This window comes from Staurois parvus, unplaced genomic scaffold, assembly GCF_062004578.1.
Source record: "Staurois parvus isolate SC_StPar_1 unplaced genomic scaffold, SC_StPar_1.0 ptg000149l, whole genome shotgun sequence".
Classification (NCBI taxonomy): Eukaryota; Metazoa; Chordata; class Amphibia; order Anura; family Ranidae; genus Staurois; species Staurois parvus.
In genome coordinates this window covers 5,145,041-5,169,436 of record NW_028317945.1, presented here as the reverse complement: position 1 = coordinate 5,169,436, position 24,396 = coordinate 5,145,041, and the positions used below count along the sequence as shown (strand labels likewise).

The 24,396-nt window shown below is 40.6% G+C and overlaps 1 protein-coding gene across 1 annotated transcript in view; it reads left to right on the top strand.

Annotated features, from left to right (window-relative positions):
• The window catches only part of KCNJ4 (potassium inwardly rectifying channel subfamily J member 4), a 339,135-nt gene that overhangs the window by 35,061 nt on the left and 279,678 nt on the right, over positions 1–24,396 (top strand). The gene's annotated exons all lie outside the window — the stretch shown is intronic.

Sequence of the window (24,396 nt, the reverse complement as noted above, 5' to 3'; positions counted from 1 at the left end):
GCCATCGGGGGAACCTGAGAATGCAGCTGGTGTTTCCGCCAGCTGACCATAGAGCTGATTGGAGACCAGAATGGTGCGAATCATCTCTATAGTCTAAGAAATCAGAAGCTACGAGCATTTCATCACTTCAGTTTTGCAGGATATAAACAGCGCCATTTGTAAATTGGGAAAGCATTTGATCACACCGATCCTGGTTTGATTAGATAATGTAAGGGCAGAGGAGATATCTAGAGTCTGATAGAACCCAGATTTCTGAAAAAAGAATACAGTTGCAAGAAAAAGTATGTGAACCCCTTGGGATTACATGGAGTTTTGCATGAATTGGGCATAAAATGTGCTCTGAACGTCATCTAAGTCACAACAATAGAAGAACACAGTCTGCTGAACATAATACTACACAAACATTAGATGTTGCCATGGTTTAATTGCACATAACATGTAAACATTCACAGTGCAGGGAGGAAAAAGTATGTGAACCTTTGGGCCTAATAACTGGTTGACCCTCCTTTGGCAGCAATAACCTCAACCAAACGTTTCCTGTAGTTGCAGATCAGACCTGGAGTAATTTTAGACCACTCCTCTTCACAAAACTGTTTCAGTGTAGCAATATTCTTGGGATGTCTGGTGTGAATCGCTCTCTTAAGGTCATGCCACAGCATTTCAACTGGGTTATCCTGGCATTTTAGGGCCTTCGAAACTGTGATAGGTAGTGAGGAAGTGAAATGAGGAAGTTACGCACGTTCAGGCTTTCAAAGTGGTCATTGGATTTCTGGCTCCTGTATGTGGCTAGGCTCCCAAAAAGTCTCACACATGTGGTATCCCCATGCTCAGTAGAAGTAGCAGAATGAATTTTAGGGTGTAATTAGGGTGTAATTCCACATATGCCTATGGCTTGTGTGAGAAATATATCATTTAAATGACAACTTTGTTTAAAAAAAAAAGTTTTTGTCATTTTCCAGAAACTTGTAGAAAAAAAATAAATCTTTCATGGACTCAATATGCCGATAGCAGATAGCTTAGGGTGTCTATTTTCCGAAAAGGGGTCATTTGGGGATTTTTGTTCTGTCCTGGTATTTTAGCAGCTCAAGAAATGTGATGAGCAGTCAGAAAGTAAAAGCTGTGTAAATTCCATTATCTATACCATAGTTTGTAGATGCTATAACTTTCACACAAAGCAATACATGTACACTTATTGGGATTTTTTTTAACCAAAAACATGTAGCAAAATACATTTTGGCCTAAATTTATGATGAAATTTTAGTTTTTTTGGATATTTTTTATTACAGAAATGAGAAAATATTGTGTTTTGTTTTTTTTTAATTTTCTCAAAACTTTTTTTGTTTATAGCGCCAAAAATAAAAATCACACAGGGGATCAAATACCACCAAAAGAAAGCTCTATTTGTGTGAAAAAAAAGGACATCAATATCATTTATGTACCATAGTGCATGACTGTGCAATTGTCCGTTAAACTAGTGCTGTAGTGCAGAGCTGTATAGCAAAAAAATGACGTAAATTGCAGTATCTATACCATAGTTTGTAGACGCTATAACTTTCACAAAAAGCAATCAATATATACTTTTATTACCAAAAACATGTAGCAAAATACATTTTGGTCTAAATTTATAACTAACTTTGAGTTTATTTTTTATAGCCGAAAGTAAAAAATATAGTTTTTCTTCAAAAGTTTGGGTACAACATTGCAAGACCACGCAATTATCAGTTGAATTAGTGCAGCGCCGAATAGCAAAAAGAGGCCTGGTCATTAAGGGGGGTAAATCCTCTAGAGGGCAAGGGGTTAACAAAAGTATATGTAAACAAAAAATATATTTCTTGCTTAAAAACAGACATTAATTGTTTCTGTTTATGCCCACAAAAATGTCCTTTACCATTTTTTTCTGCAAACAAAAACTGACCTGGATGTAAGCAGATGTAAACATACAAACTTCTGTTTACATCCACCCATAGACATAAACATGTGGTGCAGTCTGGATTATGTGAAAAACTGACAGATGGATCCAGGGGTGGACTGACAACTCACGGGGCCCCCGGGCAATAGGGGATCATGGAGCCCCTGTGTCCTTGCCCAAACTCAAAAAAGCCTATGAAAAAAGTACTAGGGGCATCTCATGGGGCCCCCTAGTGACCCCGGGCCCTGGGGCAGTGCCCGAGTTTCCAAATGGTTAGTCCGCCCCTGGATTGATCCAAACTAAATGCCTGTGTGCTTTTAAAGCACCTGAACTATGCCAATGGCGATTTTGCCTATGGGACAAATTAACACATTAGTGGAAAAAAGTCTAAACATTGGTTTCTGACTGTACCGTTCCTGCATTAAAAAAACAATGCAGTCGATAAGATAGGAGCAGGCTTTTACAAGGATGAACAGAACTCATTCACCTGTTGCCAAAAAAATATAAAGTCAGGCAGCATGCAAAATTTAGAAGATTCATACACTGCTATTAGTTATTTAGAATAATTTAGATCACTAAAATATGGGTTATGCTTCTGCCATACAGAGTGAGATTGCTTACTTTTGTAATATTGTTACAAAAAATGTTATTAGGACACAAATTAATGTAAATGCAACCTAATTTCATTAGCAACCAAATACAGGGTTGATGTGCAAAATCTGGTGCAGCTCTGCATAGAAACCAATAAGCTTCCAGGTTGTATTGCCAAAGCATAAAGTGTTACTAAACCCAGGACCCTGCATATATCTGGTCTCCCACAGTACACAGAACATAGAAATGCAATTATTTTAGCAAATTTTAGTTTAGCAAATATATACTGCTAAATACCTTTTCTCATCAGCAGTTAGAACAGTCTTGTGTATCAGTGTCCAGCCCAGCACTATTTAAAGCTTGTAGGAATTTTCATTCTCCCCTGACTGTCCTATGAGTCTGCAGAACCCCTTACCCTCTGTTTGGACAGTGCTGATTGGCCCTGTGCTGATCACATGCACTCTCACACAAAACCCCATAAAACTCTTTAGCTATACACCAAACTGAGCATGTGCAGTTTGCCACCAAGTCTCTATTCTATCAGCAGATGCCAATCCATCCAGACAGTAGAAGAAAGGGAAGATCAGAAAAGACAGGATCAAACAGCCTTTTTACACAATACGGAGGAATAACCCCTTAGGTTCACAGTGAGTATAACAAGCATGCTTCACTGCATATACAGACCGATTTTACTGTTGTGGGTTTAGTAACTCTTTAACCACTTGCCCTCCTGAGGAATTACCCCCCTTCCTGACCAGGCCATTTTTTTTTACGTTACATTACAGCGCTGCATTACTTTAACTGACAATTCTAATACGTGTAAATGAATTGATTTACGTGAAAGTTATAGTGTTTACAAATGGTGGTATAGGTACTGGAATTTTTATTTTTTCTATTATTTATTATAATTTTAGTAGTAATAGCGGTGATCAGCGACTTATAGCGGGACTGTGGCGGTCATTCTGACAGTGGGGGGAACTGACTTGGCGTCACTGACATCCCCAGTGACACCAATACAGTGATCAGTGCTAAAAAAAAAACACTGACACTGTACTAATGGCACTGGGCAGGAAGAGGTTAACATGAGGGGCGATCAAAGTGTTAACTGTGTGCTGGATGTGTTTTACTATGGGGCCATGTGTTTGTGTTTCACAGCCATGCAAAAAGTGTGCAGGAGCTGAGCTGACAGGGAGGAGAACTGTTTTGTTTACAAACAGTTCTCCTCCCCATTGGAGATCCTCGGCAATCACCAGGTACCGGCGAGTAATCACCACCCGGGACCCGGTGATTGACAGCCGTGCCTTGTGCGCGCCCCCTACCCGGAGATGCAAAATCACGTATATATACGTGATTTTGCACACCAGTGCTGCCCTGTAGCAAAATTTCTGCTACAGGGTGGATGGGAAGTGGTTAAAGTATAACTAAAAGCAAAATTTTTTTCAGTTTTGGACGCAGTGGGAGGGGATTAAAATGCTTGTCAGTTTTTGTTGCTGTATGTGCCTCCATTAAGGAGATTTGTCCTCTCTATTTATCCTGTTTACCATTATCATTGATAGTGAAAGTAAAAGAAAACACAAAATTTTGGGCTGTTCTCAGAAAAGTAGTAGATGGGAAATCTTCCAATGGGGACACTAGTTCTGATGACCTGGGGGTCTCCAAGGATTTCCCCCAATTTGCAGGGATTTCCTCTCACTTCCTGTTTGGCTATGGGACAAGAAGTGAAGAGAAATCTCTGCAATTGGACACAGATGGCAGAAACAAAATTTGACAGGGTTTATAACCCTTCTTTACTTTATCCAATATGAAAAAAAAACATTTTCCCTATAGAGCCACTTTAATTGAACGAGGTGAGGTTAGAAGCTGCTTGGCTACCACGCACAGCTGCACCAGATTTTGCACTCTCCAGTTTTAATAAATCAACCCCAAAGAATAGCTGAAACACATAAATGAGAATAGGTTTACTTGCTGTTACGCTTGAGATCAAGATACTCCTGCCAGACTGCACAGTCAGAGTCTTGATCTTTACTGCTACAACAGTTTTATCAAGACCCCCTATTATTATTATTATACAGTATTTATATAGCGCTAAAAGGTTTGCTCAGCGCTGTACCCCCCACACACACACTCGCAAACACAGTCTGCTGATTGAGCAATGAAGCAACCGCATTATAAGGCTCCATGCATACAGGGCGTTTTAATAACGCTGGTAACGTTAGCTGTGCAAAGTCACGTTAAAAACTTGAGTTTTCAGTGTTTTTTTAGCATTTTTGCATTAACGTTTAGCTGCGTTATTTCCGCGTTTGCATTTTTAGCTCTTTTCTTCCCCCCAAAAATAGGGTTTTTTTGCTCAAAAAAAATCCAAAAACGATGGTTTGCCACATTTTACCACTTTTTGCTGCGTTTTTCAGCAAAAAAACCCACTAGTTCTGTTTTTTTTCCAGCCAAAAAATGCTCCTGCCAAAAAACGCTGATTACAGTCTACATGTGCATGGACAGATAGGATAACATGCTGGGGAGTTTATTGACTGTAGAAAAAAATGCCAAAAGCCAAAAACAGCAGCTGTAAAAACATCCAGTGTGCATGAGGACATAATGCTTACCTCTCTGTTCACTCTGCTCTCCCCTCTTCAAATCACATTTGTACTGCAGCAGAGCCTACTAATCCTAGTGGTGTGCCACACTCCCCCTGTCTCAGCGTATGAGTTGCAGTTAAATTATATTTAAAATTGTATGACGCTTACGCACAGTAATTGATGTTTTATGTATCTGCCTGGAGATTAGCTTTCAATTCACAGTTAAGCATAAAATACTGTAATATATACATACAGTATGAAGTTCAAAATAAAGAATTCCAATTTGCTGTGCAAACAGCAGTTATTCAAATGGAGTGGATACATCTAGAGGTCAGGCTGAGGGTTCCTGATGGTCACAGTGCTACACTATCCTATATGCATTGTTACATCGATTTCCTATAAGTGGCTGGTGGTGGACAGTGCTTAGGGGAAATGTGCAAATATCATCATCTACAGCTACAGACATGGATTCTTCATAGGTCAAACTCACTTTACTTTTTTAAATGATTTGTCATGTGGAATTATGTAAATCAACAGTCTTTCTGTAATCTGTAGATTAACTTTTACACCCAGAAAAATGTCAAAGTGCAATGCCAGACCAACCAACAATATAGATTTGTATGAAATTGTCAATTAGAACATTTAAAGACTATATATGTCTTTATATATTTGTTATTTTAAGACAAACAACTGATTGCATTTAATTTTTGATTTTCACCAGTTGTGCAGTATATATGGTGGTTTTATTTTCAATTATAACATTTGATAAAGTTTTGTATTACTTTTTTTGTTTTCTTCTTGTTTTTTTTATCAAAGTTATAATAATTATTAAGGCAATGCTTAAATAATCAGTTACACCAGAAATCCCATTGGACATTGTATGATCAGAAAATGTATCTTGCTGACTGACAGTGCAAAGGAGATTATGGTTTTCGCAATTATGTAACACGGGGAAACAAGCAACAAACTGAGAGAGATATTTATTAATGAGTGGAAGGGATGAATGAGCAGAGATTTTTCAAAACTGTTGAATATGCATGATAAAAATGTAGATCTTTTTGGGTGAACATATACTGTGGATTGCAGGAACAGGTAAATGTTTTTTTACATTTTAAATCCTTTATGTTTAGATATCGAGTGATACCTTTAATGTGCTTACAAGTGATGAACATAGTGTTTTCGTATAAGTGTTGGCTTATCCAGCTCATTATGTAACAAGGTCTCGGGAGTATGAAAAATTGATCCTACATCCTGACTGAGTTATACCTCCTCTCTTGAGATGTTCTCATTAGTTTTGGCAGCTGTTATTTTACATTCATACTCTCAATTTATCAAAGCTGGATGAATAAAAACTCTTACCCATACTGACCAATTAGATCCCACGTGGTTTTATTTTTGGGCGGATTAGAAAATTAAAGCTTATCCATAGGTGTGACTTATTTTTCCTTCGGTGTTGAGAAATCACTTTGGTTTTCTTCCTTTTTTTCTGAAATTTCAGCTTCCCACTTCCCTCTCCCCTCTCCTTTAGCCTTTGCCTCTGTTGATGTCTGAGTTTGTCTTGAGGCTATAACAACATAACATGGATGGGATCAATGTGCTGACGCTGTTAATTTTCCATCAATGCTGACAGTCCCAGCCTGGCACTTCACAGTCAGAGACAGGGAAGAATGGTAATGGTCAGATGGCAGAGAGACACTTACATTTGAGGAATACTGAATATTGACATGCAAACATAAATTAACAACTCTCACCACGTGTCAGCTGCTGTGTCAATATGCCAAATCTGGAGGATATTTATACTATATATATATATATATATATATACAGATGTGTTCAAAATAATAGCAGTCAGACATCACTAACCTGATCGATCACTGTTTTTGGTAGAAATTATATTTCTACATTTACTAGCAGCTGTAGTAGAGTAATAGAAATCCAACAGACCCAACAGTCATGACATGCATGCTGCTGATTCTGTGTAATTGAATCACTAATTGAAAGGGGCATGATCAAAATAATAGCGGTGTGGAGTTCTATTAGTGGGGTCATTCATTCTTTGAAAAACAGGTGGCAATTATTGCCCTTATTTAAGGAAGGAAGGCAGCAAATGTTGTACATGCTGGTTACAGTGCATTTCTCTCTGAAATTCTGAGGAAAATGGGTCATTCCAGACATTGTTCAGAAGAACAGCGTACCTTGATTAAAAAGTTGATTGGAGAGGGGAAAACATATAAAGAAGTGCAGAAAATGATAGGCTGCTCAGCTAAAATAATTGCAAATGCTTTAAAATGGCAACCAAAACCTGAAAGACGTGGAGGAAAGTGAAAAACTACAATTCGAATGGATAGAAGAATAGACAAAATGGCAAGGACTCAGCCAACAATGAGCTCCAGGAAGGTCTAATGTTACCTGTGAGTACTGTTACAATTAGAAGACGCCTATGTGAAGCCAAGCTATCTGCAAGAAGCCCCCGCAAAGTCCCACTGTTGAAAAAAGACATGTGCTGAAGAGGTTACAATTTGCCAAAGAGCACATTGACCGGCCTAAAGAGAAATGACGCAACATTTTGTGGACTGATGAAAGTAAGATTGTTCTTTTTGGGTCTAGTGGCCGGAGACAGTTTGTCAGACGACCCCCAAACACTGAATTCAAGCCACAGTACACTGTGAAGACAGTGAAGCATGGTTGCGCAAGCATCATGATATGGGGATGTTTCTCATGCTACGGTGTTGGGCCTAGTTATCGCATACCAGGGATCATGGATCAGTTTGAATACATCAGAATACTTGGAAGAGGTCATGCTGCCTTATGCTGAAGAGGAAATGCCCTTGAAATGGGTGTTCCAACAAGACAACGACTCCAAACACACCAGTAAACGTGCAACATCTTGGTTCCAGACCAACAAGATAGACGTTATGGAGTGGCCAGCCCAATCCCCGCATCTTAATCCAATAGAAAATTTGTGGGGTGACAAAAATGCTGTTCTGAGGCAAAACCAAGAAATAGAGAAGAACTGTGGAATGTAGTCCAATCATTCTGGGTTGGAGTACCTGTTCACAGGTGCCAGAAGTTGGTTGACTCCATGCAACACAGATGTACAGCAGTTGTCAGAAACAGTGCTTATACAACTAAATATTAATTAAGTGATTCAAAGGAAAGCAAAATCTTCAAACATTTTTCAGTTTATATAGTGAATGTTTGAGTTTGTAAAGAAGAATACAAACACTGCTATTTTTTTTTGAACAGTCTAATATTCACTTTTCTTCCATTTTTTTAGAGGAACAACACAAATTTGATATATTGTTCTTCATGTTTTGATTTGGAATAGAATGTGTAGTGTTTCCAATGCATTTGTGTGTATGGAAATAAAAGCTATTAGAAGGAATTTGAGCTTTATTCACTTTTTTCAACACACTGCCATTATTTTGAACACAACTGTGTATATATATATATATATATATATACAGTGAGGAACACAAGTATTTGAACACCCTGCGATTTTGCAAGTTCTCCCACTTAGAAATCATGGGGGGGTCTGAAATTCACATTGCAGGTGCATTCCCACTCTAAGAGGCAGAATTTAAAAAAAAAATCAGGAAATCACATTGTATGTTTTTTAAAGAATTTATTTGTCTTGCACTGCTGAACATAAGTATTTGAACACCTAAAAAACAGCAAGAATTCTGGCTCTCAAAGACCTGTTACTGTGCCTTTAAAAAGTCCACCTCTACTCCACTCATTAATCTAACTTAGTAGCACCTGTCTGAGCTATTTAAAGACACCTGTCCACCCCACAGTCAGTCAGACGCCAAGTACTACCATGAGCAAGACCAAAGAGCTGTCAAAAGACACCAGAGACAAAATTGTGGACCTCCACAAGGCTGGAAAGGGCTACGGGGCAATTGCCAAGCAGTTTGGTGCAAATAGATAAACTGTTGGAGCAATTGTTAGAAAATGGAAGAGCCCCTCGGACTGGGGCTCCATGCAAGATCTCACCTTGTGGGGTATCACTGATGATAAGAAAGGTGAGGAATCAGCCCAGAACTACAAAGGAGGAGCTGGTCAATGACATGAAGAGAGCTGGGACCACAGTTTCAAAGGTCACTATCGGTAGAACACTACGCCGTCATGGTTTAAATCATGCATTGCACGGAAGGTTCCCCTGCTCAAGTCATCACATGTCCAGGGCCGTCTGAAGTTTGCCACTAACCATCTGGATGATCCAGAGGAGGCATGGGAAAAAGTCATGTGGTCAGATGAGACCAAAGTAGAACTTTTTGGTCTAAACTTCACTTGTCGTGTTTGGAGGAAAAAGAAGGATGAGTTGCATCCCAAGAACACAATCTCTACTGTGAAGCATGGGGGTGGTAAAATCATGCTTTGGGGGTGCTTTTCTGTGAAGGGGACAGGACAACTGCACTGTATTAATTAGAGGATGAATGGGGCCATTTATTGTGAGATTTTGAGCAACAACCTCCTTCCCTCAGCCAGAGCATTGAAGATGGGTCGTGGCTGGGTCTTCCAACATGACAACGACCCGAAGCACACAGGCAGGATAACCAAGGAGTGGCTCCGTAAGAAGCATATCAAGGTTCTGGAGTGGCCTAGCCAGTCTCCAGACCTAAATCCAATAGAACATCTTTGGAGGGAGCTTAAACTCCGTGTTGCTCAGCGACAGCCCCGAAACCTGACAGATCTAGAGGAGATCTGTGTGGAGGAGTGGGCCAAAATCCCTGTTGCAGTGTGTGCAAACCTGGTCAAGAACTACAGGAAACGTTTGACCTCTGTAATTGCAAACAAAGGCTTCTGTACCAAATATAAACACTGATTTTCTCAGGTATTCAAATACTTATGTTCAGCAGGACAAGACAAATAAATTCTTTAAAAATCATACAATGTGATTTCCTGAATTTTTTTTTAAATTCTGTCTCTCAGAGTGGGAATGCACCTACAATGTGAATTTCAGACCCCTCCATGATTTCTAAGTGGGAGAACTTGCAAAATCACAGGGTGTTAAAATACTTCTGTTCCTCACTGTAATTAGCGCACTACGAGAAAACTTATGCATCAGGTTCCTCATCAGCTGGAACTGGCTAATGTTTATCTAACAGTACTTGCACAAACATTTAGCCACATGTATTAGCCTCAAAAGTTAGTCACATGCAAAAATGTTTTAATACAAGTTCACAAATACTCAAACACTCCAGCACTGAGACGATGTTACATCCAAAGGTGTCTCAACTCTTAATGCCTCACACAATGCAGACCTTCTCAGACAGGGAAATCTCGAAGATAACTGTAATAGCATAAAAACATACAGGAGGGCACAAATATCTAGTGCATTACTGCCACCCCTTTTATGCAATCAAGAAGCAAAAAAAAAAAACCAAAACATAAAATGGAGCAGGTATATTAAATAGCAACTCCAGCCATGGGGTGATGTTATCTGACCAGATATCTGACAGATGATCCATATTGGCTCACAATTGATATGATCCAAAAATATTTAGACAGAATAAAGGTGAATAAAGCACCTGGACCAGATGGAATACACCCACGGGTCCTTAACCATTTCCATACTGGGCACTTTTATCCCCTTCCTGCCCAGGCCATTTTTCAGGTTTCAGCGCTGTCACACTTTGAATGACAATTGCGCGGTCATACAACATTGTACCCAAACTAAAATTTTATCATTTTCTTCACACAACTAGAGCTTTCTTTTGGTGGTATTTAATCACCACTGGGGTTTTTATTTTTTGCTAAATTAACAAAAAAAATTTTGAAAAAAAACCCACGTTTTTCTTTGTTTCTGTTATAAAAGTTTGCAAATAAATAATTGTTCTTCATAAATTTAGGCTGAGATGTATTCTGCTACATGTCTTTAGTGAAAATAACCCAAATTAGGATGTATTATTTAGTTTTTAGGAAAGTTATAGAGTTCACAAACTATGGTATAGATCTGAAAATTGATCAATCCTGAAGTACTGACAGCCAATCTAATTTTTTGAGGTCCAAGAATGTCAGAACAGTACAGATATCCTCCAAATGACCCCTTTTTGCAAAATAGACAGTCCGGCGTACTTCATAAGAGGAATGGCGAGTTTTTTTAAGGTGTATTTTTTTTGTCAGAATTTTTCGGAAAATTTAAAAATTACAAAAATTATTTTCACTATTTTTCTTTTACATACTGTCACCAGTGTAGTACAGCGTCATCATATAACTGGCATGGCAGTGATCAGGGACACTGACTGGTGACAGTATGAAAAAAATATATATAATTTTTTTAAAAAATTTTTTATTATTTTTAATTTTTTATTACTTTTTTTTCTTTTTTTCAAGATTTATTTTTCATATTTCACTATGACCAAAGTAGTACAATGTTACCATAGTAACATTGTACTACTTTGGGGAAGTGATCAGTATTTGTTTTTTTTTTTACACAATTTGCTTATAGCAAAGAATTACTTTGCTATAAGCAAGCATTTACCTGATTGACATCGATTCACTCAGGGCTTTTTTTTTTTGTGCTTAGCTGTTATTTGGCCACGGCTAATCACATGACACAGCTGGGCTGTGATTGGCCCAGCTTGTGCATGTGATCGCTGTGACCGTTCACAGCTAGGCACACTATACATACATGGATGGCATAAATGAAGCCATTCATTGTATACAACTGTCATGTGACCTGCTGTGATTGGTCACAGCAGGTCACATGGTTGCGGCAACGGGGCCGGAACTCAGATCTGTCACCGGCCGTGTCCGAGGTACACGGCCGGTGACAGATCGTGCCGCTGCGCGGCTCTGCAGGGGCGCAAACTGCGCATGCCCAGGAGGATGCCATATGGCGTCCACCCGGAATGCTGAAGGATTTTGCCAGCCGCCATCTGGCCATAGGCTGGGAGGGAAATGGTTAACAACTTCCAGTCCAGATACTTTCACCCCCTTCCTGTCCAGGCCAATTTTCAGCTTTCAGCGCTGTCACACTTTGAATGACAATTGCGTGGTCATGCAACACTGTACCCATATGAATTTTTAGCATTTTTTTGAGACAGATAAAGCTTTATTTTGGTGGTATTTATTCACCACTGGGATTTTTATTTTCTTTGCTATATAAATGAAAAAGTCCAAAATTTTTGAAAAAATGTGTTCTTATACAATTTTGCAAATAAATAACATTTTTTCATAAATCTTGGCCAAAATGTATTCAGTTATCTTTTTAGTAAAAAAAAAAATAACCCAAATTAGTTTATAACCAAAAATTATGATTTTTTAAAAAAAAAAATTCACTTTTTTTTGTTTTTTTTAATATTATTATTTATGGGTTTTTTTACATACTGTCACCCTAACAGTACAGTGTCACCATGGTGACACTGTAGTACTTGTGGGGGGTTATGAAGATTTTTTTTTTTTACACTGATTGCTTTTATACCCATAAAGGCTGTAAAAGCAATCATTTCTCTTTCTCTCTGGCTGCATTCTTGCAGCCATTGAAAAATACTGTGTGAGCTGTGATTGGTCACAGCTTGTCACATAGTACAAGGCTGTTGTGAATAGCTTTGTACCATGTGACCTCTTTGATCGTTCACAGATTTCTCACGTATTAAGCAATAATGTCAGAAATGACATCTTACTTACTACTCTTCATGTGATCACTGATTGGCCAATCAGTGATCACATGATTGGGACCTCGCACAGAGGTCCCGTACAACGATTAGTGTTCCACTGTGTGCGGAGGACACAGCGGGCACCGGATCACGGTGCTGCGCTCTCCCAGGGAGCGCACACAAGCAGGGGGCGGGGAGGCCGTTTATAAATGGCCACCCACCCCTGCACTGCCACTGTCTGGTCGTTTATATACAACGGCTGAATGGGAAGTGATTAAGGAATTGAGCTCTGTCATTTCAAAGCCATTGTTTCTAATTTTTAGGGACTCTTTAATGACTGGCATAGTACCACTGGATTGGCGTAAGGCCAGTGTGGTGCCAATATTTAAAAAGGGGTCACAATCTTTACCAGGTAATTATAGACCTGTTAGTTCTGTAGTTGGGAAGATACTGGAGAGTTTAATAAAAGACCCCATAGATAAGTTCTTGCTGGAAAAAAATATTTTAAGCAACAGACAGCATGGATTCATGAAAGACAGAAGTTGTCAAACAAATCTGATTTCTTTTTATGAGGAGGTGAGCAAAACCTTGGACAGAGGGTCGCGATGGACGTGGTATACTTGGATTTTGCAAAACCATTTGGCACAGTTCCCTACACATGGCTAATGTGTAATGTAAAGTCTACAAGATTGGAAAAATCTACAGTTGCAAGAAAAAGTATGTGAACCCCTTGGGATTACGTGGAGTTTTGCATGAATTGGGCATAAAATGTGCTCTGAACGTCATCTAAGTCACAACAATAGAAGAACACAGTCTGCTGAACATAATACAACACAAACATTAGATGTTGCCATGGTTTAATTGCACATAACATGTAAACATTCAGAGTGCAAGGAGGAAAAAGTATGTGAGGCCCTAGCTTAATGACTTCTCCCAGAGCTAATTGGAGTCAGGAGTGAGCCAACCTTGACTCCAATCAGTGTGATGATATTGGATGTGTTGCTGACAGCTGTCCTGCCCTTAAAAAACACACACCTGTTTTGGGTTTACTGGTTTCACGAAGCACTGTCTGATGTGAACCATGCCTCGCAGAAAAGAGCTCTCAGAAGACCTACGATCAAGAATTGTTGACTTGCATGAAGCTGGAAAGGGTTACAAAAGTATCTCCAAAAGCCTTGATGTTCAAGTGTCCACGGTAAGACAGACTGTCTACAAATGGAGAAAGTTTAGCACTGTTGCTACTCTCCCTAGGCATGGTCGTCCTGTAAAAATGACTGCAAGAGCACAACTCAGAATGCTGCATGAGGTAAAGAAGAATCCCAGAGTGTCAGCTAAAGACCTACAGAAATCTCTGGCACATGCTAACATTTTTGTTGACACATCTACAATAAGGAAAACATTAAACAAGAATGGAGTACATGGGAGGACACCACAGAGGAAGTCATTGCTGTCCAAAAAGAATATTGCAGCACGTTTGAAGTTTGCAAAAGAGCACCTGGATGTTCCACAGCACTACTGGCAAAATATACCGTGGACAGATGAAACCAAGATTGAGTTGTTTGGGAAGCACACACAACACTATGTGTGGAGAAAAAAAGGCACAGCACACCAACATCAAAACCTCATCCCCACTGTAAAACATGGCGGAGGGAGCATCATGGTTTGGGGCTGCTTTGTTGCCTCAGGGCCTGGACGGATTGCTGTCATTGATGGGAAAATGAATTCCAGAGTTTATCAAGACATTTTGCAGGAAAACGTACGACCATCTGTCCGCCAACTGAAGCTCCGCAGAGGATGGGTGATGCAACAGGACAATGACCCAAAGCACAAGTAATTCAACAAAACAATGGCTGCAACAGCACAGAATACGCCTTCTGGAGTGGCCCAGTCAGCGTCCTGACCTCAACCCGATTGAAATGCTGTGGCATGACCTTAAGAGAGCGATTCACACCAGACATCCCAAGAATATTGCTACACTGAAACAGTTTTGTGAAGAGGAGTGGTCCAAAATGACTCCAGATCGTTGTGCAGGTCTGATCTGCAACTACAGGAAACGTTTGGTTGAGGTTATTGCTGCCAAAGGAGGGTCAACCAGTTATTAAGTCCAAAGGTTCACATACTTTTCCTCCCTGCACTGTGAATGTTTACATGTTATGTGCAATTAAACCATGGCAACATCTAATGTTTGTGTAGTATTATGTTCAGCAGACTGTGTTCTTCTATTGTTGTGACTTAGATGACGTTCAGAGCACATTTTATGCCCAATTCATGCAAAACTCCACGTAATCCCAAGGGGTTCACATACTTTTTCTTGCAACTGTATATGTAAATGGATGGAAAACTGGTGAAAAGATCGTATTCAGAGAGTAGTGGTTAATGATTCATACTCTGAATGGTCTAGTTGTCAGTGGTGTACCCCAAGGTTCAGTGTTGGGACCCTTACTTTTTAATATATGTATAAGCGATATAGGGTCTGGGATTAAAAATACAGTTTCAATCTTTGAAGATGACACCAAGCTGTGCAGTGGAATAACATCCTTACAGTCAGGAGAAGGGTGCAAAGGAGTTTCCAAGGCATTAGATACATCAGTGGTTCATATAGTGAACTCGGTGTAGAGCTATTCACTCTGAGGTCATCACAGAGGACAAGGGGGCACTCTTTATGTCTGGAGGAGAAGAAATGTAATCTCTAAAAATGGAAAGGTTTCTTCACAGTAAGAGCTGTGAAAATGTGTAATAGATTCCCTCAAGAGTTGGTTCTGGCCAGCTCAGTGGATTGCTTTAAAAAAGGAATGGATTCTTTCTTGGATACACCGAATATAACTGGTTACTACTTATAGGTAAAGTTGATCCACGGAATATCCGATTGCCTCTCGTGGGATCAGGAAGGAATTTTTTTCCCAGCAGGAGCAAATTGAAACATGCTTTGCTGGTTTTTTTGCCTTTCTCTGGTTCAACTGTGGGTGTAGGATTATAACTTTTTTTTATGGTTGAACTGGATGGACTTTTGTCTTTTTTCAGCCAGACTAACTATGTGACTATATAACATATGCCAAAGTTAGTAGGCTAATGCATTTCGGGGCATGTGCCCCCTTCTTTAGAGTTCATGGGTCTCTGTAGTGACCTCCTATATTGTTTTACCATAGACCAACCATTATTATTTGGGACTTATATAGTGCCAACAGTTTGCTCAGTGTCATACAAAATTAAGGGAGACAGTACAGTTACAATGTAATCCAATACAGGAGGGTTCAGACACTAGGCACTAAAATCTTATCAAAACACGTGATGCATGTTTGGGTGCCATTCACCCTTAAAGTGATATTAAAGCTTTTTTTTTAATAATTGTGACGGAGGGTAGGCAGGGCAGACCACACAGAGCAGATGGCAAACACAAAAAGCTTTATTGAGAGAAAAAAATGAAAGTCACTCAATGGGGGGATTGCCAGGAGGGTGGTCTCGCCACTAGGGGGCACAGCGATGAGGGGGCTAAAACCCTTATAGTCCAGCACCAAGGGCAAAGGAACAGTCTCTGTGGCAGATTGTAATCAAACAAGGGGCAAGGGATCACCACAGGAACAGTTCAGGTTAAACAGGGGGAGACATACGTTCACGGATCCAACAGGGTGCCCAGTGTCCCAGGGGTAAGATAATAGGACCTGTTGGGGTCCGGAGGAGGTGAGTAGTCCCTCTCCTAGGCTTGGGGGTCTCTGGCAGCTGGCAGGTGGTCTCTCCCCTAGACTTGGGGTCTCAGGCAGCGAGCAGGCAATCTCCCTTGGCTTGGGAGTCTTAGGCAACAGGCAGGCAATCCCCCTTGGCTTGGGGGTCTCAGGCAGCTGGCAGACAATCCCCCTTGGCTTGGGGTCTCCGGCAACAGGCAGGCAATCCCCCTTGGCTTGGGGTCTCAGGCAGCAGGCAGGCAAACCCCCTTGGCTTGGGGTCCCAGGAAGCTGGCAGGCAATCCCCTTAGCTGTGGTCTCAGGCAACTGGCAGGCAATCCCCTTAGCTGGGGTCTCTGGTGGCTGGCAGGCAATCCCCTTAGCTGGGGTCTCCGGTGGCTGGCAGGCAATCCCTTTAGCTGGGGTCTCCGGTGGCTGGGCAGGCAATCCCCTTAGCTGGGGTCTCAGGCAGAGTCTGGTCATGAGGGTCCTGCCACAGCTGAGCTCCCTCCGTGACTGTACAGCGGAATGGGATGACCGGAGAGCCCGGCATCAGCCTTCTTAAGCTGATGCAGGACACTCTCCGGTCATCCTGGCAACTGTAAGCGAGCCAGGGCCAGCGGGCCTCGTCGCTCGGCAACGAGGCACGCCCCCTGGACACGGGCCATGCTTCCCGTGAGTGCGACCTTTGTCCAGGGACATCCACAAGCGCGGGTACTCTTCGTGCCCGCGCTGCGGATGACAGATCTGGGAGGCATCTGTCTGACGCTCTGGCCCAGAACATCCCCTCAGGAGGTTCGCACCTCTCCGCGGAGAGGTGTGAATCTCGCTATCTCTTGTGGCAGGACAACATGGTGGAGACACTGAGGCTGCATTTTGGGGACATAAAGCAGGATGCCAGGAAAGGAGATACGTTAATTAAATTTGGGCTACAAAGCAGCACTTTGGGGCCATAAAGCAGGATGTCAGGAAAGGAGATACGTTAATTGAATTTGGGGCTATAAAGCAGCATTTTGGGGACATAAAGCAGGATGCCAGGAAAGGAGATACGTTAACTGAATTTGGGAACATTTGACACATGAGAGTGGGACATTAATTGAGGATGTGCTTCGTCTGGGCACAAGAGATTAATGAGGGAATTAATAACTGGGGACATTAATGAGAGGATTAAGCAGAAATTAATAATCGTCAGGGCCCCTATACCGTGACAATAATAAACGTATTATACTTACCTGCTCTGTGCAATGGTTTTGCACAGAGCAGCCCGATCCTCTTCTTCTCAGATCCCTCACTGACTCTCCTGGCTCCTCCCCCTTTGCCAGTGCCTCTAATAGCAAGCCGCTTGCTATGGGGGTACTGGTGCATGCTTACTCATGAGCCCGTGCCCATAGAACACATTGACCTGTGGCTCAGCCCCGCCCCCCATTCTTTCCTCATTGGCTCACTAGATATGATTGACAGCACTAGGAGCAAGTGACTCCTGTCACGATCGCGGCATCAGACCCCAGACCTTCTCACCAAACTCGTGACCGAATGGCTAACCAATCTACAACTGCGATGTGACGTGCGTAACAATGCCACACCCAGCTGCACACCCTGCACAACAATTTTCCAGCTAATGGGTACCGATCGATGTGGCAGCAGCCTGAATCGATTGTTACTGGGTCAGGTTAATTACGCAATTAACCCCTTCACACTGCCACCACCTTCTTTTGGTTCAGAGAAAGAGGAAACTTGCAATATCGCTATAACACTATAATAATTGAAATAATCGTCCGCATAACCCGGTCATTGACACAGGCCGGTTATACAGAGAGTTAAACCAACAGTAGCATCTCTTTAAAGGCAGGGATTCGTAAATTGCAATTAAGAGCTATAGAAACAGTTCAACACTTTCAGAAGAAAGATTTATTACCAAAAGGGTCAAACAGGTGCAGTAAAAATATTTACAGAGAAGATGTAACTAAGATATATATATATATATATATATATATATATATATATATATATATATATACACACCGTGTTCCAAATTATTATGCAAATAATATTTTTCTCATTTACCTAAATAATTGATGTAAATAACAGTCAGCATAATTCTCATATTATCAACTATTAAGAGTACAATTCAAATTTTATTGAACAAACCTCCTAATGATAACAGTGTTTTTTTTAAACATAAAACACTTAAAATGCACTGTTTCAAATTATTACGTACAGTAAGTTTCAAAACACTTTATAGGTTGTAAAGAACTGAATATTGTCATTTGTTGTGTTTGCAGCATATTTACTGAAATCAAAAGCTATTTCAATCAAACTTTTAACAACATTTTAACTTTTAAAACATTTTAACAGGTCACGTTACGTTTTAACATAGGACCCCTTATTTGATAGCAGCTTCACAAGTCTTGAACTTGTGAGTTTTTGGACAGTTTCTGCTTGAATTTGTTTGCAAGATGACAGAATGGCCTCCCAAAGCTGCTGTTTGGATGTAAACTTCCTCCCACCCTCATAGATCTTTTGCTTAAGGATGCTCCAAAGGTTCTCAATAGGATTGAGGTCAGGGGAGGATGGAGGCCACACCATGACTTTCTCTCCTTTTATCCCCATAACAGCCATTGATGCAGAGGTATTCTTTGCAGCATGAGAAGGTGCATTGTCATGCATGAAGATGATTTTACTACGGAAAGCATAGTTCTTCCTTCTGTACCAGGAAAGAAAGTGGTCAGTCATAAACTCCACATACTTTGCAGAGGTCATCTTTACACCTTCGGGGGCTCTAAAGGGGCCGACCCGCTCTTTTCCCATGATTCCGGCCCAAAATATGACTCCACCACCGCCTTGCTGACGTCGCAGCCTTGTTGGAACAGGGTGGCCGTCCACCAACCATCCACTACTCCATCCATCTGGACCATCCAGGGTTGCACAGCACTCATCAGTGAACAGGACTGTTTAAAAATTAGTCTTCATGTATTTTTCTGCCCAATGCAGCCGTTTCTGCTTGTGAGCATTGGTTAGTGGTGGCCGAATAGAAGGTTTATGCACAGTTACAAGACTCTGGAGGACTCTACACCTTGATGTCCTTGGGACTCCAGAGGCACCAGCAGCTTCAAATATCTGTTTGCTGCTATGTAATGGTATTTTAGCAGCTGCTCTCTTGATCCGATGCATGGATCTGGCAGAAATCATTCTCAATGTGCCTTTATCTGCACGAACCCATCTGTGCTCTGAATCAGCCACATATCTCTTAATAGTGCGATGATCACACTTAAGTTTTTGTGAAATATCTAATGTTTTCATACCTCGTCCAAGGCATTGAACTATTTCACTCTTTTCGGCAGCAGAGAGATCCTTTTTCTTCCCCATATTGCTTGAAAATGGTGCTCTGCTTAATAATGTGGAATGCCGTCCTTTAGTAGTTTTTACTTAAATTGGGCTCACCGGCCAAACTAATTATCACAGGTGTCCGAGATTGTTTTCAGTGATCAAAAGAGCCCTAACACACAATGCCATCCATGAGTTAAACTGAAAAACAAAATATTTCATCTTTGTGACACTTAAATAGAATTTGCATAATAATTTGGAACACGGTGTACATAGAAAACAGCACAGCAAAGAGATAACAGGGAGAATTTAAAGGGTTAAGTTACTTGCCAATAAGCCTTGGATGGAAGCAGATCACGTTTCAGAGCGAAAGGCACAGGTCTCCCCAGGTGGTATATTGAAGTCAAGAATGGGAGATGTCTTTTACTTATTAGGCCTGATAGCCTGTTTTAAAGTGTCCCAGCAGGGGGTGGTTCTGAGTAACTGACCAATACTCTGTTTAGGGAGGGATCGGCAGGCGGAACACAAAATTGGAACCAACATCTTTCATAAATCATATTATGGTCTATAACTTCCCAGCTGCACACGCGACAATTTACCCGCGTATATAATTATGCAGACAAGTCTGATGATTATCTAGATATGAATTATGAAATTATATGTTGCACAGTTCACGAGTTCTATGTTTCGGCTCCCCCGATGGTCCGAGATAATCTCTCATATTCCAAGATATGAGACATAGTGGAAAAATGGAGTTTAACAGAGTTTATCTGATTCTGTCACCTCCACTGAGTTAGGCTCATCAGGTCAGCATTTCTTTCAACTTCTGGGAAGGCTCCTTATCTGTTTTACGAGGTGTGAAACTACACAGGCACGTTGGTCAGGGAGGCTCCAATTCTCTTGGGAACACTGGCCTTATCCTGGCGTAGGTGAGAAAGGCTACACCTCCGCAGACCGCTCTGCACCAAACTAGGGATGCCTTGCCCTGCCAGTGACCCATACAAAGTACACACACACTGGCCACATGTCTCCTCTCAGTGAGAGGGAGGGGTGGAAAGATGAGGGGAGAAAATGGACATGCCTAACAAAATGGTTGAACCGCGTCCATCTCTGGTGTGCATGTTTGCAACAACTCCCACTGCTTTGTCTCAGCCAAAGAGGAGAGAAAGACCCAGGATAGCTGAGGTTCCCATGCACATTGCTGGAACTAGTTTGGGCTCAGGTGAGTAGTAGGGGTGCTGTGGGGAGAACAGCACATTGAAGGTTTTTTACCTTCATGCATAGAATGCATGAAGGTAATAAAAAACCCTCAGGCTTTACAGCCCCTTTCATGGCACCAAAAACGTCATGTGATTTTGCTGCAATTGTCCCGTGGCAAAACGCGTGAGCATTGTGGAAAACATGCATGTCACAGCTATAATTTGGTCCCTGAGCTTTTTTGCCAAGACAAACATGCATAGGACAACCGATTTAAGTGAATAGGCTGTGCGACATGCGAAATTGTGCGAAAACCACCACACAAAATCGCGAGAGGGAAAATGAATTCAAGCTACGTGAAGTGTGAATGGGGCTTCAGAGGGCACTGCTCATGAAAGCTTAAAATCTTTATTTTCACAGCTAGTTTATTAGTAAACTAGCTGTATTTAAAATAAAGAAATGTTTATCTATTAGGCCAGGCAAAGCAATAAATTATACAAAAATAAGGATATAATAACAATGTGCTGCCAAAAATAAACAATACATTGCTGCAAGCAGCTAATTGTGTTCCCACATCAATAGAAATCCCCAAGAATAGTGCTGCGCTGCCCCCTAGTGACCCAAAAATAAACTAACAAATAAACACCCTCCTGAGCATCAAACCCATTGAATAAATCTGTGAAACAAATAAAGTCAATAGTAAATATAAAACTGGCCGAGCCAGTAAATCCAAATGATATGTGAAACATATATCAAAAATAAGAAGCAAGTGACAAACGTTGACTTATATAAGCAATGGTAATTGATATGCAAACAAAAAACAAATTGCAATAGCAGAGGCCATTTTTGAATATACCAACCAATGTACTTAGTAGGTAAAGGGTATATCCACATTATGTGGTAAAAAGATATTAAAAATTATTAAAAATAACAGTGGCCAATTGTGTGTACTTAGTAGAAAAAGGCAATATACACATTATGTGACAAAAATTCTAGACAAAAAATTAACAACTAATACACAATAGCAGCAGCCATTTTAGTGTGGACCAACCACTCTAATGTATAGAAACAAAAGTGCAAACAATATGTGGCAGGACACTAGGCTATGATTGTCAAAATTCATCCTGAATCAATAAAGATTATTCAGATGATCAGTATTAAAAAGGTCAAATATGTGATATAAGACCGAAGACCAAATGCCGGAAGTCCTAAATAAACCACATAAATAACAGAATATATAAATATATATGGTAAAAACTAATAAATATCATATGAAATGGATAAATAAAACTGATACATATAGGGAATAAATAGATATTGAGAAATAATAAAAAGATAAAAATTAAAAATAACAATAAAACCAGAGATAACAGATCCCTGTAGTGGACAATGAATGGTACTAATCCTAAAAAATTGTTCCTATATGCAAAGCAACCTAATATGTACCTACAATGAACTAGAACCAGATAACAATTTACTAAAGTACTGGATAAAAATAGTAATAAATCTCCCTAATAATCACTGATAAAACAATCGAGATCATATTCGATGTTATGTCCCAGGGGTGCTAACATTCGCATATCGAATATCCATTTTGACTAGACTTGACTCAATGTATGGATTTTATTGCTCCCCCTCCAGTGGGGCTTATATTTTTCTATACCCCAAAAAAACAAGGATAATGGATCTTTATTGTGAGGTGTAGCGAAGTGGTTAGAAATACTATGTTTTGTAAAACCTTTGTTGATGTTTTATAAGTGTTCTCGTAACCTCTTCCAAAGGGGTCTCTTAGTTCTTCCAATGTACTGTAAGCTGCACAAACACTGGAGGGCATAGACAACCCCTTCAGTCCTGCAAGTGATATTGCTACTTGATTATGGTTTATTTTTGATATATGTTTCACATATAATTTGGATTTAGTGGCTCAGCCAGTTTTTTATTTACTATTGACTTTATTTGTTTCACAGATTTATTCAATTACACATTGGGTTTGATGCTCAGGAATGTGTTTATTTATTTGTTTATTTTTGGGGGGTCACTAGGGGGCAGTGCAGCACTATTCTTGGGGAAAGCAATAGATTCACCACATTGTGGAGGGAATAAAGCCAAATTTTTAAAAACTGCTGACAAGTAGGGTTTTTATGATATAACTCAATCAAGAAATGTGTTGCGCTTTTTGAAATATTAGTTCACTAAAGTCCATAAAATGTACAAATAATTCATTACTATAATAAAGTATACGATAGCTCATTAGTGACAAAAATAAATATAAATAAATTCATAAAGTTCAACAACCAAGATGGTGTGGTGGAATTGTGCTCAATCTATGCATCAGATAATAACCAAAAGTGATATGTGCTTGTAATCTTTACTGCCATGCATGCCACTCAAAAAAATACATACCTCTATAGCAAGGTCTGACAGTGCTTTATAAGAAAACCCAATCTCAGATGGATGGATGAATCAGCACTTGGAGCTCTGATGGTAAGAGCAGTAAGGATCCCACTCGTAATCCTGCTGTCATGCGCCAGCCCAAATTGTAGTGAATCAATCAGCAGATCCTCATAAGGAAAGGAAGGGGATCGCTTATGGTACAGTATGTATAAAACTGTTTGTTTAAAACAAAGACTTATACTTACAAGCAATTAAAATCAAGAAGCATATCCAATAACAGCATCCAGCACCCCAGCGGGCATAATTACGTCACTGCTAAGTTCACGCATTTTGTCCCAAAGGACATCATCACTGGGGCAATGCAGATAGAAGTGAGGCTCTGCAAAGAGGACTATATAGGTTAATGTTATGGTTCACCAGAGGGCGCTCAACCACACCAGTACATTAGCTGTGAAAGATGGCTGTCTTACGGTCGCCATACTTTAGAAGCCCAATAGTTACGGTCACCATTTTTCAAGAGGTCTTAACTGGTTGCCGTAAATGTAATTTAGGTGCAGTGTTGCATGACCGCACAATTGTCAGTTAAATTAACGCAGCGACGTAACACAAACCACTTCTGTAACCGCTTTCTGACCGCCCTATAGCAGAAATACTGCTACAGGGCGGCATGGGTGCACAAAATCACATATATATATACGTGATTCGCGCTCCCGCTGTGTTCACGCCCCTCCCAGATAGCGTCAGATTGCCCTTCAGTACAACAGTCATCACATTTAACCCCTTGATAGCCAGGAACACGATCATGCACATTAAACCTCCATTGCTAGTATAGTGTCTGAATGGATCAATATCTTTGATCAGATCAGCACTATACCTGCGTTCACATTAATTTAGTGTCCCCAAAAACGCAGCGTTAGCGGGATCAGCCCCAGCACCTGCCAGCACCTGCGTTTAGCCCCTACGCTTACCCCCCCCTTCTCCCCCAGCAAGTGCAGTGTCAGTAGGTAACTGTCACTTGATACATTACACACAAAACCGCAGTGTTCGCAGAATCAGGCCTGATCTCTGTTAGCACTTGTCAGTAAATTTTGATGACTCTCATATGCAGCAGAGTGCCAGTACTAGTGCCATGCTACCTTTTGGTG